The 18,775-nt window shown below is 39.8% G+C and overlaps 1 non-coding gene across 1 annotated transcript; it reads left to right on the top strand.

Annotated features, from left to right (window-relative positions):
- Positions 1-12,124: 12,124 nt before the first annotated feature.
- Positions 12,125-12,323, top strand: LOC148037919 (U2 spliceosomal RNA). The gene has a single exon (XR_015690819.1). It is a non-coding gene; the product is annotated as a U2 spliceosomal RNA (small nuclear RNA).
- The last annotated feature ends 6,452 nt before the right edge of the window (positions 12,324-18,775 follow it).

The following is an 18,775-nucleotide window of genomic DNA, read 5'->3' as shown; positions in this document are numbered from 1 at the left end:
CTATCCTTATCTACTCTAGTTCGTGGCTCAGTTAGTATGCCACCTTAGTTAGTTGAGTTTGGTTTGAGACCCATATATAGGGTTCTTCTATTTCTTTGTACTAGAGTTCTTTTTGGCTTACACAACTAAGAAGAGGAAAACTGTTTTCAGCCTCCACCCTTGTGTGTCTTCCCCCATTGTGCAAGCAAGAAAGCTTCAAGCGAGACTCCTTCCTTCTCTCCCACAATCTTGACACAATGGAGTATTCTATTTGCTTATGGTTTGTAAAGTGCTTTGTGGAAGCTTATTTAATGTAGTATGTAAACACTTTGTTTCAATATCGAATCTATCACTTCAAATTGTCGACCTTTCAAATACACATACCTCTTAGTAAAATGCAAGTCTCATGCACATGAGAGAGAGAGAGAGAGAGAGAGAGAGAGAGATCTTCACAGTAAGTAAGTATTTTGATTTTTTAATGATTAGGAAAGTAGGAGAAATCATTTCAGTATTTGGATTTTGATTTTTGTTGCATTTAGAGTAAGATAGGATTGAGAAGTCGAAACGAAAAGCTTTAGTATCGTTGTTGTAAAAGAGGCTCAAATAGGGCAGAAAAAGAGAAAAAATGGAGAAGAAGAGTGCTTAGATGTGTTAATGTTGCAAGGGGAGTGATTGGAGAGGTGGGCAAGGGTTTAAAACCCAAGAGGTCAAGGGAGGGCTCATTTGCAACAGTAGCATTAAGAGAGAGAGAGAGAGAGAGAGAGAGAGAGAGAGAGAGAGCTTGGAGGGACCAAACCTTTCCAGCAAATCAATCGATTCATTCCGGAGGTTTTCTGCACGTCAAGTATATGCAAACATTGATCTTTGTCCATTGATCTATTTTAGAAGTGGCTACCACCTAGGATGCTAGGAATGGATTGATTCGAACCGAAATTGTCACCCCTGCCAACTCATGCCATCGCACTCAGCATGTCTGAGTCCCAAACTCAAACAGACACTTTGGGCTAAGCCCCAAAATTGACTGTCGAGACCATTCAGGCCAATCATATTCAAACGCTTCACTCAGCCCTACCAACTCGCACCACCAAATTCGTCCCGTCCGAATCGAATGATCGGGCACTTGGCCCACCTTGCCATGTGGCATTCGGATGGGCGGCCCTCAGACACTTGACCCTCAATCCTAGGCCACTCGAACAAGCCGAAATTGACATTCTGACCCTGCAATTTGAACCAGTTGGGCCGAATCTAGAATTTGTTAGATTTGACATCCGTAGATCCTGATGATTGCTGACCTGGACCTTGACAAACCCTCGAGAGTAATACAGACGAACAATACACCTTTCTCGTGCAAGAAACAAAAGAACTAGTGAATTGTAGATCTAGCAATGATGTTAGCCAACTTGCTAGTTGTCTACCATGCTAAGTGTGTCAAACTGAGCCACAGACCCTTAATTAGACCTTGACTTAGCAAAAGGACACAGCACAGACCCTAGATACCAGTCAAAGTGGCCTATGACCAAGCTCAAAGCCCTATTACGCTGAGAATGTAGACGGGAGTGCTAAAGCTACATTTACTATTTTGCATTGCATCCCACATTGTTTTTTGACACTTGAAGTGCACTTGAAGAAAAACTAAAAGCATGATCTTGTATAGTGCATGGAGAAGAGCACACTAACATACACACACACATAGCGGGTGATGGTAAAATGAGGATTCTCTATAAATAACAAGGAACTCACTCAGACTTAAGAAGCTGAACAAACCCACCAGTAGGAGAAGATCTTGAGACTTAGACAAGTAGTCAAGAAACCCAAGTGGTAGGACCAAGAGGAAGACATGACACAACAATCATACACATCAAGGATCGATATCATTGGGGAAGTGAATCTACCCGACTTGATCAACCTCGTCGACACCCTGGTGGAACAAGAAACCACAGATATGGCAGATATGGCTTGATCTAGGGGATTTCCTCGATGAAATCCAACAAATGGTAAACAAATACGATTTGCAAACCTAGATGGACCACCACGGTAGGCCATCCAAGGAAATCTTAGCGGACCTCAAGGAGGAGAGGAAACTAGCACGAAAAGCTTTACAAGGCATAGTGGCATATAATTAAGAACAACAAGCTAAAAGCTTATGATAGAATGTAGAAATACAGGAGATCTAGCAGGTGTTAGCCTTAGCAAATAGAAATCAAACAGGATCTAATGGAAAGAGAGAGAGAGAGCGCGCGCTAGAGGGAGACCTTACGTTGAGCAAGCTTCTCCATGAAGTGACTATTAGATAACACGTTGGTAGAGAAAAGTACATCAATACTAGAAACTTCATTGCTCACCAGGGTTAGGAGTCAACCAGGGCTCCAAGAGCTAGTAAAATATCCATGTTGTTGCTAAGTAGTTAGACAATCCCTATAGCTTCGTAGAGTAATTCGAGCAGGTCTGTGAGGCCAACGGCCTTATCGATCTCACCTAGAGCTCACAAGCCTTTGGCCTATGCATAAGTGATAAGGGAAGAAGAACTTGTTACACCAGGTAAGATGCTGCAGAACGTAACAATTTCAACCATCTCAAGAACGTCTTCATTAAGAGATTCTCAGAGGCTAGAACAATATGATAGTGTGGCTGATGAAGGTAGAGTAGAAAGACAAGGACATATAGGACTACGTTACCTGGTGTGGAGTCTCTTTAAGAGAATCCTGATAAATGAACAACCAACTCAGAGAGTGGTATCCACCACTCAAGTTGCAGCGAAATGCACTAAACTAGGGTATTTGAAGAGGCCATTCGAGTGGATGACCAGCTCAAGGAGAGGAGCTCTAGGAGCTAAAACAGAGACTAGGCTAGCTCTAGAACCTCAAAAATGGCAACCACATCCAGTGAATGGTCGGTTCCAAGTAGCCATGATAAGGAAAAGAGTGCTGGCCAGAGCCAGGAGCTAGCAGAGATGAAGATGGAGCTGGTGACACTACAAGAGATGATGAGGATACCAACACACCCACACGTCCAATATGTCTATTGTGGTGGAATCTACCTACCAGTTAAGTGTCAGGACCCTAGGTCCCGACCATGTTCCCATTGTGGTAGGTTCGACCATGATGCCATGCATTACAAACTATCAAGGAGACTCCCATACTCGCAACCTTACAACCAGCCTTACGTAGAGAATAGGCCGCCAAATTTCCTTAGGAGGGAAGCCGTGTTGGCTCTCTCAGCACCTAATGATGCTAAACCAGCCATTCCTAGGATCCCACAAGCATACCCCAACTACCTGGACCTTTTGTAACCCATCCATCAATCGAGTGACACTCTAATCCATTAGGTGGAGGAGCCAAATGAACCCTCGCATCTCGTACCACGAAGAGGGCAATATAATCCCCATGGATTATCAACCAGTACTATCAGTGATGCTACAGGTAGAGGTGGAGGCAGAGGCTTAGGAGAGAAGACCCAAGAGCCCATCTCATATTGGACTTGTAGTTACCCAGGACACATCTCCTCATGCTACCTTGAATGGGAACAAACCATGCTGATCTTAGATACATTGAGTGTGGAATCACACATCTCTTTGCCGATTTCCCTAGAAGAAAACCATCCTCTAGTTTGGCAATCATGCTATCAGCCCCATTGGGGTTGTTTGGTGTCAAAACACTCGATGGTGATGCCACACCCATCCCGTTGTATGTCATGACCTGAGCGCAACACAAAGCAGACCGACATATCATTGCCACGGCCTAGCAACTTAGATGCACCCTCAATTGGAAATAAAAGTTGTAGGTGAAGGAAAAAGAAAACCAATATAAAGGTCACACTCAAAATTGAGAGTGCCACAACACTACTTGGTGGAAAGAAGGTCACAAACATAGAGGCAAAGACATCCACTCCAAAGACTGTTGAGAAGGGGAGTGCTAAGGTAGGGGAGTACCCTAACTCGGAGCGCCAACTAGAAGCTATAGAAAAAGTGAAAGAGTGGGTGAAAGAAGCCAGGAACACCTGAAGGATGCTGAGTCCATCTAGAGGACAAGATCCATGATCTCTCAAGCGTAGGCACACCAGTTTTGCCTCCACAACCAAAATTGAGAGACGTAATTGCATCACAAGCAGTGCTGCTTAGACGGAGTTTAAACGCTCTAGGCCAGCAAATTATCCAAGGCCATTGGCCAAGAAACACAAAATCATGAGAAAAGTAATAAGTTAGCAATCTTCTCTTCACAATGCTAGTAACCACTTCAGTGGCTCTTAACTTAGGATGAGTGAGATTGGATGCATATGCTAGCCACGATTGATCTACCATTCTTGGATAATGAGGAGTATGAGCAAGCCGCTAAGGCAATCAGTAAGCCTAGTGACACGCACTCAGTAGTACCAATCTACATGCTGTCTAAGAGCTTGCATAGACAACCCAACCCTGCCATATTCCACGTACCAAACAACAAGCAAGAACTCCTTGAGATCGTAGAGCATTTGATGAACAAGCTGGTTGGCAATCCAATAGCCAATCTCAAGCAGCTCAAGATGAAGCCAAGCGGCTGTGGACTAAGGTGCACGACCTGAACTAAATATACAATTGGTCCTTAGTCATCGATGAAAAGGAAACACAATATCTAGACCTAGGAGATGGAGAGCACTCAGGTCAAGACAGTTCTAAACGATGATACGAGGATTGCTACTCCTTCAACTGACAAGAGTGAAGGAGAGATCAATACGATAGAATATTACACTGAGGGACATGTAATTGAGTAAATACCCGCAAACTCAAAACTATAAAAGAAGATATTTTAGAATCGAGTGAGGAGTCATGCGCATGGATTGCGATCACACATGGTTGGAGCATATAGAAGCAATTGACTATGAGTAAGCAAGACTCATCCAACCGAGTGTCGCACCATTATTGAGGGTAGATTCCCCCTTTGAGCTATGACTGCCAAGAGACACTTCCTCTTCTAGCGAAGACGAAGAGTTTGATTCTGAGTTGGAAGTAAGCTCAAATAGGGATCCTGAAATACCTCGATCGTCTAAGACTCGCCTAAAACTAGATGCACCAAAGGAGACCTACCAGTCCACCTAAGGCACCGAAGGTTGAAGGAAGAATAAATAAAATAGCCTAACAAACCGCAAGAAGCTCGGGAGAAAAGAAAGCTGCACGACCTAGCAAAACGATTCACGAAGTTTAAGAAAGGCAATAGGGTAGTGCTCTTGCAAGGAGCCAAATGACAAGGGCAAGTGAGTGAACCAATAGAAGGGCCAGCTAAAGTCAAGGAGGTTACTCTAGCTAAGGAAGGGGAGATGCCTTGACTTGTCTTCAAAGATGATAACTTGACCAAGGAGGAGGGAGCCAATCTCATTGCTCTCTTACGTGAGTATATAGACGTCTTTGCTTGGTTCCTCGATGAACTAAAAGGGGTAGATTCGAGTGTAGTGACTCACAATATACCCATGATGCCTTGATACAATGCATGTCAAAAAGCGACTATATCCTATGAATCCCAACTACGTTCATGCTATCAAAGAAGAAATTGATAAACTGTTGAGAGCAAGATTCATTTTATGAGATTAAGCACACCAATTGGGTCTCACCCATAGTGATCCTACTAAAGAAAAATGGAAAGATCTGAGTGTGTGTCAACTACAAGAATGTCAGTGCTGCTACCAAGAGAGACAATTATCCATTGCCATACAGTGAGCATATGCTCGAGCGAGTAGCTAGTAAAGAGAGCTATAATTTTTTGGACAGCTTCTCAAGATACAATCCGGTACAACTGCATTTTGATGATAGGCACAAGATTGCATTTGCCACACTGAGTGGGGTGTCTTTGCCTACATAGTCATGCGGTTTCAGTTGATAAATGCACCAGCCACATTCCAAAGACTCATATGTGCCATATTCAAAGACATGATTAGGAAAGAGCTAGAAGTATTCTTTGATAATCTGTGTGTTCACTCTAGTTGGAAGGAACACCTAGACAGTCTTTGAATGGTGTCGATTGTATTGCCTCTCGTTGAATGGCTTGAAGTGCAAGTTCTAGGTAAAACATGGATGCATCCTAGGGCACATGGTGTCAAAGAACGACATTGCCACGGACTTTTCAAAAGTGAGGGTTATTTTCAATCTGCCACCACCATTTGATTACAAGGGAGTTAGGTGCTTCCTAGGCCATATGGGGCATCATCAGAGATTTGTACTGAACTATGCATTGATTGCTAGACCTCTATACAAGTTGTTGATACTATTCGAACAGACTGAGGAATGCCAACACACATACGAGGAATTGAAAAAGGCTCTAACCACAACGCGAATCGTATGAGCCTTTCACTGGAACATAACCTCCCACGTTCACATTGACACTTCAAAGTTTGTCATAGGAGCTGTGTTGTGCCAGCCTGGTAAACACAATCTATACCATCCAGTGAGCTTTGATAGCAAACAACTCATATATATGAAAATGGACTTCTAAAGGACAAAGAGAGAGGGTTTGGCCATGGTGTTTGCTGTAAAGAAATTTTGACATTAAATTACTATTTTTTGGCAAATTCGATGTCTTTACAATCTTCTTATCAGGTACATTTGACGTGGTGTAAAGGCGATGACAATTGAGGTGGTCCACTAACACCTGCAACACATCAATACTCCTTGGTCCTTAATAACGAGTGTTTTCTATTGGCTTGCAGGTATCATGATCACTTCCTCCCCATGTGATTTGTACTATGTTTTGAAAATCGTAAACTTATCTCACTATCAATTCACAATTGTCTCTATCTTGGCACATAATTCCATTGTATCCTCCTATTGTGGATGTTGGTTCATTGCTACTTATATGTATTTCATATCAATCTTTATCCTTTATACCACATCAAAATGCTATTCTTTATGCTATCATCAAAATGTGATTCCTTGAATAATTTGCAATAAATATAGTGCAGTCCACATTGTTTATACTTGTTTTCAAATATGAAAAGCAACAATCTAGTTAAATATATTTGGTAATGAGCTTTTTGTGATAACACACACACACACACACAAACTTGCTTAATCTATGATGGGTTATGAACACTCTCAAACCTTTCCTCTCTGCACATAATAGTATAGAGTCCCTTTAGCCTCTCTTGTAATGCAATTCATGCACACACAAAAATTGTACATAGATTTGAAAATCTACTTGACTCTCTCCACCTATAACTACAATTACATTAAGCTCGTGCTCCATAAGTGGTACATACACACATGGATGCACACCAATGCTTTACATATTAGAGAAGTTGTTGCACTCCTTACATCAAGAAAAAAGTGCATGCTACAGCTATGCATAACAAGACAATGTCACACACACACGTCCACATTTTACTATTTAACATAATGAGGTATTGCCTCATATGAGATGGTGTGAGAGACACCTCCCCCCTCCCACAACATCAAATTCTATAAACGCTATCCTCACGTCTATATTGTGATACATGCAATAGACCTTTGTTAAAAATATGTCTATGCAGCCAATGGTAATGAGGTGCACACTCTATATATAGGACACCTTGCATGTCTTACCCATGCCTTAGTACGATGTAAGGCATTCTCCACTAGTTGGTTGTCAAAACACATGGTTCACATTACTACGATTAGTATATTGGCTATTCAACACAAGATAACATTGAAATGATATAGGCAGGTCTCTGCTTTCTCATATAGATGCTACATAAGCATCATCTGGTACATCACCTTTATTTGCACATATTTCTTAGTCATCTGTGTAAGGCATTCTCTTGGGAAGATGAGTCATAAATATATGTATATATCACATGAGTTCAATGTAAGGGATTTTAAAAATAATTTTTTAACACTTTTTTTACACATAGAAGTACCCCATATAAAAGGGTTACTTAGACATTAAATAGAAAAGGGTTATCCTTTATTGAGAAAAAAATTGCAGATTGAATAGTGTGTTTTACCCCCCCTTGAAACTAGTTACTATGAGATAGTGTATAGTTTAACTAACTTTTAAGAAGAATAGTCTATGGCCATGAAACCTAATGGTCCTTTCAATATATCTTGCTATACGCAAACTAGTTACTATGAGATATTGGGTTTTACCCATGGGATACAAAGAAATTAATACTAATAAAAATCACATTGAGTCTTAAAATATCCATGGAGCACTACTCTTTGACATGTTATTCAAAGAAACACTAGCAAGTTCTACTCATACAAAATCCAACATTAATTGTTAAGACATATCTTTTTTGCTGCTATATAACCTATTGTTTACTAACTACTAAGATGGATTCTAGTTATCTTATGCTCTCTATAATAAGGGGTCTCTAGTTACTCAATAATTGTTACAGCCTACTAAATAGAAGAGGTTTTTTATGTAATAAGTTACATGATGGAAGAAATTTTCTAAAAGGAAATGTTTCATTGTAGTTGATTTGTTTTTCAAGTAGTGTTTCTATTATGGCAATTTATCGATAGTTTATCACCGCTAAAGTTATGGGTACTAGGGAGTTATACCCTCTAAATATTGTGGCATTTTCAGTAATATTGGTAGCTACTTGAATAGGTATATCATGCAATTGTGTGTACTATTTCTATTGTGTACTTGAATCTTGTGAGAATGTCTTGACAATGCCTATTGAATTATTCCTTTTGTCCATGTATCTTTAAAGAGCACACATGGCTAAAAGAGGAATCAAGCATGACTATGCTTTCTGAATACCATGTGCTATCATCCATTTTTGTGATCCATTTGGTGATTAGCATGTGCCATTCACCATTCTTGTGGTGAAACCATGTAGCATCTTCCAAGGCATTGGTATTTGGTATCTTTGGTTTCCCCTATCGGTCTTCTTTGGCTACAAATTGTTCCATGGTGCCAATGGAGTGTATCTCTTATCTGTTTGATCCATTTAGGACATGATCATCTCTCTCTCTCTCTCTCTCTCTCTCTCTCTCTCTCTCTCTCTCTCTCTCTCTCTCTCTCTCTCTCTCTCTCTCTCTCTCTCTCTCTCTCTCTCTCTCTACCTTTAGATTCTCCATTAGCTACATTTTAGAAAAGGCTATCATTTGATCCCTCTCCCTCTTCTAGTATGGGATATGTTTATGAATCTTCTAGTATCGAGAAAATCTGGGTAGCTACTTATTTGAAGAGTTGGATTTTCTCCCCCTATTATGGAGAGCAGGGTGCGCAAGGCAATGGCTCAATTGACCTATGTAATTGAGAACAGTGTTAGGGAAAAGGCGGGTTCGCTTCATCCTATAGCCGGCTCATTTTAGAAGAAAACTCGTTGAATTCAATGTGAGGAGGAATTGTCTACTCATGAAAAATGCAACTGAAAAGGATTTAGGCAGGCTCACCTTTCTCATAGAAGGAGAATCTCCTTCTCGTGATTAAAGTAGAAGGACAAGATCTTTCTAAATATAAATGAAAAAGGGTTTTCAATAATAGAATGTACATATTAATATTTAAATTCTAATTTTGAATTAATTATCATTAACCTTTTCAATTTTCAAGTTTAAACTTTAAAGTTTAAACGTTTTAGACTTAATTAAAATTTAAGCTGACTCAGGAGATGTGACTGCTGTCAGCAAATTGGAGAGAGACTTGAGAGAGAGAGATAGAAAGAGTGCCAATTTCCAAAATTCAAATGGCAAATGGCTAAAAGCCTAAAAGTTAAAACTCTCATAATCATGATAATGATGTAAGTCTTGAGTTTCGACTTCAGTCTTTTTGCATCTTATGGCTACGCCTTCCCATTACCCATTCCTTGAGGCTTGGCCTTGCATCCTACAGGCCAACTGCTATGCTAGACTCGTCACTCCATTGAACATCCGTCCAATGTCACTTGCAATATTACGTAATACGCCACTTGATATCAAGTGCCGTTGAGGCTGGACGGTTGCAGTTTCATCAGTTGTGGTGGGCATCCCGAGTAGAATCTCCTGGAGGTGGGCCAGCAGCCGCTGGTAGCTATAGCCTATTTGGAGGTTGGCCGTTGGACCCGCAAGCGCCGAGTCATATCCCTAGTGGCCAACAAGGCTTGGAGCGGCGAGCCTAGAGGCTTGCGTTGCACGCGCCTTCTTTGGTAAATGGCGGCTGGGGGCATGAATCCTATTCGCATCGTGCAATCCCTTCAGGGCCCAGGCTTGAGTGACCAGTGACGCCAATGACCAGTCTCGTGGGCCACTAGTAACCAATGGCGGCGCTGCCTCCTAAAGACTAAAGGGCCAACTTCAAGGTTGAGTCCACGTGGTAGCACGGGGGCGAATGCTAGCAGCCAAACCGTCGAATCTCGAGTTCGTTTTAACAAGTTCATTTCAATACTGAATATTGTGTGTAAACTTTAAAGTTTTAACAAGTTCATTTCATGTTAGAATGGAGATAATAGTTACTAGTATAATATGTCACACACACACATAGAGAGGATTGTCTCTCTTTAAGTGAAATATGTGATTTGATATTTTGACCAAAAGAGTTGTTTGCATGTTGGTAACATTAAAGACCCACGTACAACCTATACAAACAATAAAATCCTTTCCTCTCTATTCATAAAGTCATTTTATTAACTTACACAACACATTTAGTTTACAAGCTTCGAAACATTAACCATGGTGGAAATCGTATCTAACAAGTCATGAGTGATTCAAAATAGCAAAGAAAGGTGAGAGGTGGTAGTTCTAACTTTACATGATCATTGATAATACCCTGAAGCTTGATGGAAAGAATGTATGATCAACAAAGCTCGTAGAAGCACTTGCTTTGTCAACCATAGGCTGCCATGAGGGATTCACTAGTAGTAATAAGGAGACGTCACTTGCGTGCAAGAAATATATGAAAATACCCCTTATCTACCCCTTATTTATGGGACCTTACCTTATAACATGTACCTTCCTTCCCTTAAATAACCCCCCTCCCTTACACTCACGTGGTACCATACGGTAAACTCTAGCGGACCCCCCGGGCCATAGTCACAAACAAAGAGAGAGAGAGAGAGAGAGAGAGAGTATGTGTGTATGTGTGTGTGTGTGTGTGTGTGTGTGTGTGTGACATGTGTGTGCACTATGTGTGTGTGTGTGTGTGAATGAAAGCTTAAAGGAAAAATATTAATACTATTTTTTTTTGCTTTGTCAACCATAGGCACAAACATTTATAGAGAGAGAGAGAGAGAGAGAGAGAGAGAGAGAGAGAGAGTGTGTGTGTGTGTGTGTGTGTGTGTGTTAGTGAAAGCATAAAGGCAAAACATTAGTACCCTCAAGCATATCAGAGTTCTTGGAGTCCACGTAGAGCATGTAGATCATGTCGTTCTAGAGTTCTAGATTGTTGTCCTATGCAACACCTTATATGGGCATGTGCTCGTAGTTGACATAGTTCTCAAGTGTTGTCTTGTAGTACTGTATATGGGCTTGTGCTTAATATCATGTAGTTGTTCATGGAGCTATTCACACTTAATCGTATATAGTTGTTCACGCAAATATTCATGCTTATAGTACTAAATTCTTGTACCTAAGAAGGGTAGGCAATTGTTCCTACAGCAGTAGATAAGTCTCACAAACTGCAATACCAAAATATTTTCTACTTGGCCTTTTTTACATCAGGCTCAAAATTTTGCAGGCTATCCTAGTTACAGAGGCCACATTTCTTTGTTGGATATAGATCATCACTGAAGCATAAAATTCTTGCCTAAAGATGCAGGTGGAGTCCTTACTTTGCAATATTTTCCCTACTGAGGATAAGGAGACGCAGCTAGTGCCCTTAAGATTTGCGAATAGTGAGGTACATAAAATATCAGCTTGCAACCATATATGCCTACACTTGTTAGCTGCAAGAAGGCTAATACTATTAAGCCCTTAATAGTATGCAAAGCAGCCTCCTGTCATAGGTTCGCAATGAGGGGATTACAATTCGGAGTCCTTTCGTTCAATTAGCAATATCAATTGCTTGATTCTATCAAGTGTGAGAGATAGTGCTGACGGGGGCGGGGGGGGCGCTTGGTTGTGGTGATGGGACTGGGAGCGTTAGATTAGTGCAATGAATGCGTGCTTTCCCTCCCGTAGGGACGGCAGTGGTCGTCAGCCAGCTAGAGAGCAAGAAGGTTAGAGGTGGGAGGAGGAAGGAGGGTAGGGTATAAAAGGAAGCAGGGGAGGATCCAGCAACTCATACCTTTCTCGGCCTTTTGGCTAAGATCAAGTGTAGTATCTGTTCTTATCAGTTTAATATCTGATACGTGACCCATCGGGTCACTGCGATATTAATCTAATTTTTCTCACGGGGGCAGCCCCACCCGGCAGCTTGCTGCCCGGGGCTGCGCGCGTCGCCTCCGTATTGCACTACCTCGGAGCGTTGGGTGCGCCCTCCCACCCCTCGCAAATCTAGCAAAGGATTGCTCTAATGCCGTGGAGCTTCAAAGACGGACTGACTGGTGCAGTGGCGGCCAAGGAAGCAGCCTATGGGCGCGGTAGTAGCTTCGACTGCACGGTAGGACACTCTCAGCAGATGGCACGGTGCGCCGCGCCAGGTGGCACAGAGGATCCCTTTGAATCGCTCGAATTCCCTTGATCTTAGAAATTGAATTTAAATTTTTTCATTATTTGAAACGGTTTTTATCTCAAAGTTTGGCTTGGAATTTGTTCAATCACTTCTCTCATACCTTAGAAACACGTTTCATTAAAAGCAATCATGATGCAAAAAGAAAAAACGAAACTAACATAAAAGACAACATAATGAAATACAACCAAAATTATAACAAAAAACTTTTAAAAATATTCGAGTACATTTTATTAAAAGAAAGCATGATCTAAAAACAAATGTAAAAGATTTTTGCTCGAAAGATAGAAGCAACCAAGGGAAAAATAAGTTTAACATAAGAAAACGATTGAGAGTCAAAAGAATCAAGACAACAAAACTGCAAATAATGCATAGTGGCTTCAAAATCATCATAGCCCATAAAAAATCAATTGCTCTTATGAATATGCAAAATCAATGAGCGAATTCCGTGTGTTGTGTATAAATGGCGATGCGTTTTTTCAGCCCATATGTCCATAATCTCAATGAACTCCATATCAGTGAACTTAGAACGCCCTTCAATAAAGATTTTCATTAATGCATCTAAACTCTTAATCTCCAAACAATTACGAAGCTTACTCTTTGTCACAGTTCCAGCACTAAAACCTCTCTCACAAATAGCAATGCTCGAACATTGGACAAGAGCTACTTGACAAAGAGTAAGAATATTCGGATAAGCATCCCTCCACATACTATCGCAAGCAAGTGTTGAAGTTATTTCTAGCCAAGTGAATCGTATCCAATCTCTAGAAGCTTGATGCTTAACATTTCTAAATTCTTTCTTAAACTCATCAACTTCTATCATTGCAGGGAATTCTTCTATATTTATCTTTTTAAGGAAGCCATAATATGAAGTTAACCGATCGATCTCTTGGGTTCCATAGTTCTTTAAGGCCTTCTCATGTATTGGATGTTGTGCAGGCACAAGTATTTTTAAACAGTTAAGTATAGAATTATCTTGAAATCGAGAATTTCAGTTACTTATCACCACTGAATCGACAAAAGCAACTTGAAATTCTAAGGCCCTCTCAAAGTCTTCTCCATTAATTTTACGTTTTAAATCATGCTCATAAAATTTCTTTCCATGCAAAGCACCTCTTAATATATATAAATATCCTTTTTCAGGCCCATAGTCTGCAAGGATATCATATCCATGTACTCCAATGGTTAATGCATTAACATCAAGAGGAGGACAATCAATGTAGTATTGTGTTATGGATACAATTTCATTCTTCACAAGACTATCTATAGTTGTGACATCTACAAAGTCTTTTTGAAACATTTGGCTTACTGTTGTTAAACCTCTCAAAATGTCAGCTAAGAAATGGAAGCAATAAACACGCTCGAACTCAGCCAATTCTTCATAAATATGCAATGCCTCTCTTTTTGTGATATCAAGTATTGCTTCTAAAGACTTACACACTCTATATACTTAACCATCTCACATCAAAAGTATGCTCAAGTCGAAGAATGGGACATGCCAAATCTTGTTGCATAGCTTGCAACCCTTCTAATCTCTTCGTGCTAACATTAAAATGCGAAGCTACAGCATTAATAAGTTTTTCTACAATAAGACGTCTCTTTTGCTACACTAGATATTGCAAGGGCACTACGATGGGCAACACGATGAATTGATGTTAAAAATGGATTAATGTGTTTTTTCAATAAGGCCTCGACACCATTCTCCTTTCCTACCATTGTAGAACATCCATCACTAGACCCAAATGCAATGAATCTAGATAAATCTAGCTTACATTTCTTTAGCTCACTAATAATAGCCTCAAACAAAGATCTTGCAGTGCCATCATGCACACGTATGATACCATAAAAGCTCGTTTTAGGAACACAATCAGCCTCAAGATATGATCAATAAATAGCCATATGTCCATGTGAGGAGATATCATTTGACTCATCGATTAAAACACCAAACCATGGACTAGTTGAAACCTTTTCTATTGTACTTCTCATAAGAGACGATGCCATGCAAAAAATCATTTCAGCACATGCATTATCATCATTATAAAGACTAGTAGTGTATGGTACATGGCAATCTTGCAATAAGCTTATCATTTTAGGAAACACAAAAAATGGTAAATTTTGCTTTACAATCAAATATGCCGTTCTAAATAATGAAAGTAATGCCTCATCCTTTACTTCTCTTATTCTTTTCACACTCTTTTCACTGAAGTCTTTTCCTTCGAGCAAAATAGTTTGCATGGAAAACTTATGACATGATGTGAGAACATGGGATTTTAAGTTGCTAATTTAAAATTTTATAGATCCCCCTTTCGAATATGCACTATGTAGATGAGGATATTTCAAACAAAATTTACAAAATATTTTTACTTCATCTCTATCATAAACAAGCCATTTAAATTGGTCTAGCCAATCCTCTTGAAAAAGTAAGCGTCCTTCTTTTTTCCTTTCAAATTCAGTCCTTTCTTCAAGTGACATGTTATCGAATGATTCATTTGAAGATAACACATTAATTGAAGTTGAGCCCCCAATATTATCCATATTATCTTTACCTTTTTAGAAGGATGCTTGGCTATGTTTTCAATCCCAACCCATGGAAGAAGGTTTCCTTGTCTCTTATCTTTCAATTTAGGTGCCATTTCTCAAAGTTCAAACGAGTGGTTGCGATCTTACTGTGTTTTTTATAATTGTTGAAACTTTCTACCTTTTGTTATGCATTCGTTCCCTTTGAAAATCCAAGCTCCTCCAATGGCTAGCCTTTATCTTCAAACTACAATGTCTCACAAACCTTTAACCTATTAGCAACTACATAGCAAAAAAAAAAAGTACTAATGTTTTGCCTTAAAGCTTTCACTAACACACACACACACACACACACACACTCTCTCTCTCTCTCTCTCTCTCTCTCTCTCTCTCTCTCTCTCTCTCTCTATAAATGTTTGTGCCTATGGTTGACAAAGCAAAAAAAAATAGTATTAATATTTTGCCTTTAAGCTTTCATTCACACACACACACACATAGTGCACACACATGTCACACACACACACACACACACACACACACATACTCTCTCTCTCTCTCTCTCTCTCTCTCTCTCTCTCTCTCTCTCTCTCTCTCTCTTTGCTTGTGCCTATTGCCCGGGGGGTCCGCTAGAGTTTACCGTATGGTACCACATGAGTGTAAGGGAGGGGGGTTATTTAAGGGAAGGAAGGTACATGTTATAAGGTAAGGTCCCATAAATAAGGGGTAGATAAGGGGTATTTTCATATATTTCTTGCACGCAGGTGACGTCTCCTTATTACTACTAGTGAATCCCTCGTGGAAGCCTATGGTTGACAAAGCAAGTGCTTCTATGAGCTTTGTTGATCATACATTCTTTCCATCAAGCTTCAGGGTATTATCAATGATCATGTAAAGTTAGAACTACCACCTCCCACCTTTCTTTGCTATTTTGAATCACTCATGACTTGTTAGATACGATTTCCACCATGGTTAATGTTTCGAAGCTTGTAAACTAAATGTGTTGTGTAAGTTAATGTAATGACTTTATGAATAGAGAGGAAAGGATTTTATTGTTTGTATAGGTTGTACATGGGTCTTTAATGTTACCAACATGCAAACAACTCTTTTGGTCAAAATATCAAATCACATATTTCACTTAAAGAGAGACAATCCTCTGTGTGTGTGTGTGACATATTATACTAGTAACTATTATCTCCATTCTAACATGAAATGGACTTGTTAAAACTTTAAAGTTTACACACAATATTCAGTATTGAAATGAACTTGTTAAAACGAACTCGAGAGTCGACGGTTTGGCTGCTAGCATTCGCCCCCGTGCTACCACGTGGACTCAACCTTGAAGTTGGCCCTTTAGCCTTTTAGGAGGCAGCGCTGCCATTGGTTACTAGTGGCCCACGAGAATGGTCATTGGCGTCACTGGTCACTCAAGCCTGGGCCCTAAAGGGATTGCACGACGCGAATAGGATTCACGCCCCCAGCCACCATTTACCAAAGAAGGCGCGTGCAACGCAAGCCTCTAGGCTCGCCGCTCCAAGCCTTGTTGGCCACTAGGGATATGACTCGGCGCTTGCGGGTCCAACGGCCAACCTCCAAATAGGCTATAGCTACTAGCGGCTGTTGGCCAACCTCTAGGAGATTCTGCTCGGGACGCCCACAACAACTGATGAAACTGCAACCGTCCAGCCTCAACGGCACTTGATATCAAGTGGCGTATTACGTAATATTGCAAGTGACGTTGGATGGATGTTCAATGGAGTGACGAGTCTGGCATAGCAGTTGGCCTGTAGGATGCAAGGCCAAGCCTCAAGGAATGGGTAATGGGAAGGCGTAGCCGTAAGATGCAAAAAGACTGAAGTCGAAACTCAAGACTTACATCATTATCATGATGATGAGAGTTTTAACTTTTAGGCTTTTAGCCATTTGCCATTTGAATTTTGGAAATTGGCACTCTTTCTATCTCTCTCTCTCAAGTCTCTCTCCAATTTGCTGACAGCAGTCACATCTCTTGAGTCAGCTTAAATTTTAATTAAGGCTAAAACGTTTAAACTTTAAATTTTAAACTTGACAATTGAAAAGGTTAATGATAATTAATTCAAAATTAGAATTTAAATATTAATATGTACATTCTATTATTGAAAACCCTTTTTCATTTATATTTAGAAAGATCTTGTCCTTCTACTTTAATCACGAGAAGGATATTCTCCTTCTATGAGAAAGGTGAGCCTGCCTAAATCCTTTTCAGTTGCATTTTACATGAGTAGACAATTCCTCCTCACATTGAATTCAACGAGTTTTCTTTTAAAATGAGCCGGCTATAGGATGAAGCGAACCCGCCTTTTCCCTAACACTGTTCTCAATTACATAGGTCAATTGAGCCATTGCCTTATGCACCCTGCTCTCCATAATAGGGGGAGAAAATCCAACTCTTCAAATAAGTAGCTACCCAGATTTTCTCGATACTAGAAGATTCATAAACATATCCCATACTAGAAGAGGGAGAGGGATCAAATGATAGCCTTTTCTAAAATGTAGCTAATGGAGAATCTAAAGGTAGAGAGAGAGAGAGAGAGAGAGAGAGAGAGAGAGAGAGAGAGAGAGAGAGAGAGAGAGAGAGAGAGAGATGATCATGTCCTAAATGGATCAAACAGATAAGAGATACACTCCATTGGCACCATGAAACAATTTATAGCCAAGGAAGACCGATAGGGGAAACCAAAGATACCAAATACCAATGCCTCGGAAGATGCTACATGGTTTCACCACAAGAATGGTGAATGGCACATGCTAATCCCCAAACGGATCACAAAAATGGATGATAGCACATGGTATTCAGAAAACACAGTCATGCTTGATTCCTCTTTTAGCCATGTGTGCTCTTTAAAGATACATGGACAAAAGGAATAATTCAATAGGCATTGTCAAGACATTCTCACAAGATTCAAGTACACAATAGAAATAGTACACACAATTGCATGATATACCTATTCAAGTAGCTACCAATATTACTGAAAATGCCACAATATTTAGAGGGTATAACTCCCTAGAACCCATAACTTTAGCGGTGATAAACTATCGATAAATTGCCATAATAGAAACACTACTTGAAAAACAATCAACTACAATGAAACATTTCCTTTTAGAAAATTTCTTTCATCATGTAACTTATTACATAAAAAACCTCTTCTATTTAGTAGGCTATAACAATTATTGAGTAACTAGAGACCCCTTATTATAGAGAGCATAAGATAACTAGAATCCATCTTAGTAGTTAGTAAACAATAGGTTATATAGCAGCAAAAAAGATATGTCTTAACAATGAATGTTGGATTTTGTATGAGTAGAACTTGCTAGTGCTTCTTTGAATAACATGTCAAAGAGTAGTGCTCCATGGATATTTTAAGACTCAATGTGATTTTTATTAGTATTAATTTCTTTATATCCCATGGGTAAAACCCAATATCTCATAGTAACTAGTTTGCGTATAGCAAGATATATCGAAAGGACCATTAGGTTTCATGGCCATAGACTATTCTTCTTAAAAGTTAGTTAAACTATACACTATCTCATAGTAACTAGTTTCAAGGGGGGGTAAAACACACTATTCAATCTGCAATTTTTTTCTCAATAAAGGATAACCCTTTTCTATTCAATGTCTAAGTAACCCTTTTATATGGGGTCCTTCTATGTGTAAAAAAAGTGTTTAAAAATTATTTTTAAAATCCCTTACATTGAACTCATGTGATTTA

The sequence above is a fragment of the Lygodium microphyllum genome, chromosome 4 (genome assembly GCF_053477565.2).
Source record: "Lygodium microphyllum isolate KBCC chromosome 4, Lygodium_microphyllum_v1.1.10, whole genome shotgun sequence".
Taxonomy (NCBI): Eukaryota; Viridiplantae; Streptophyta; class Polypodiopsida; order Schizaeales; family Lygodiaceae; genus Lygodium; species Lygodium microphyllum.
The sequence above is the reverse complement of the archived record's forward strand: the minus strand, read 5'-3'. Positions and strand labels throughout refer to the sequence as shown.